Raw genomic sequence first — 693 nt, 5'->3', positions numbered from 1 at the left:
AGGTGCCACCAACCCCCCCCCCCCTTCCCCGGGTCTCCAGGCTCTCTCAGCAAAGGGCTTCGTCCCCCCAGTGCTGTGTTGGCTGCATCTTGAGCCCAGCAGTGGGGGCTGGAAGCAGCATCTCCCCTGGGAATTGGGGGTGGCCCTCGTGCCCGAGGAGCAGGGAAAACCCTCCCCTGCCTTTCGGGGAACTCATTTCCGAAACACAGCCCGGCCCATGGGATCCCCAGGTGACATTTTACCGGGTGAATGATGGGGATTGCAGCAGAAACAGCTGCATTTCGGGGGTCCCGGGGGGATGTGTGTGTCTGTGTGTGTGTCTGTCTGTCTGTCTGGGGCAGGGAGGGGGCTGAGGGCTGCTGGCAAGTGTTGGAGAAGCTGCTGCCTGGCAGAAAAGCTGCTCTCAGGCAGCTCAGGTCTATTCAAGGGCCATTTAATTCTCCTCTCTCAAGTCCAGGCGAACCAGGGAGCTGCCATCTGGTGTCTGATGGCAGCGGGGGGAAAGGGCTCTTGGCTGCAAATGGCTCCGTTAGGAAGGCTGAGCCAGGTGGGTTCGGGCTGGTTTTGGGGAGGGGGAAGGAGCTTGTGGGTTTTTTCCCCAGCCCCGAGCCTGGCAGAGCCATGCTGGGGCCAAGCAAAGAGTCACAGCAGGGGAGGAGACCCAGAGCACCCACCGCGTTCCCATCATCTGCC

The sequence above is a fragment of the Chaetura pelagica genome, unplaced genomic scaffold, assembly GCF_000747805.2.
Source record: "Chaetura pelagica isolate M959 unplaced genomic scaffold, ChaPel_1.0 scaffold227, whole genome shotgun sequence".
Taxonomy (NCBI): Eukaryota; Metazoa; Chordata; class Aves; order Apodiformes; family Apodidae; genus Chaetura; species Chaetura pelagica.
The sequence above is the reverse complement of the archived record's forward strand: the minus strand, read 5'-3'. Positions refer to the sequence as shown.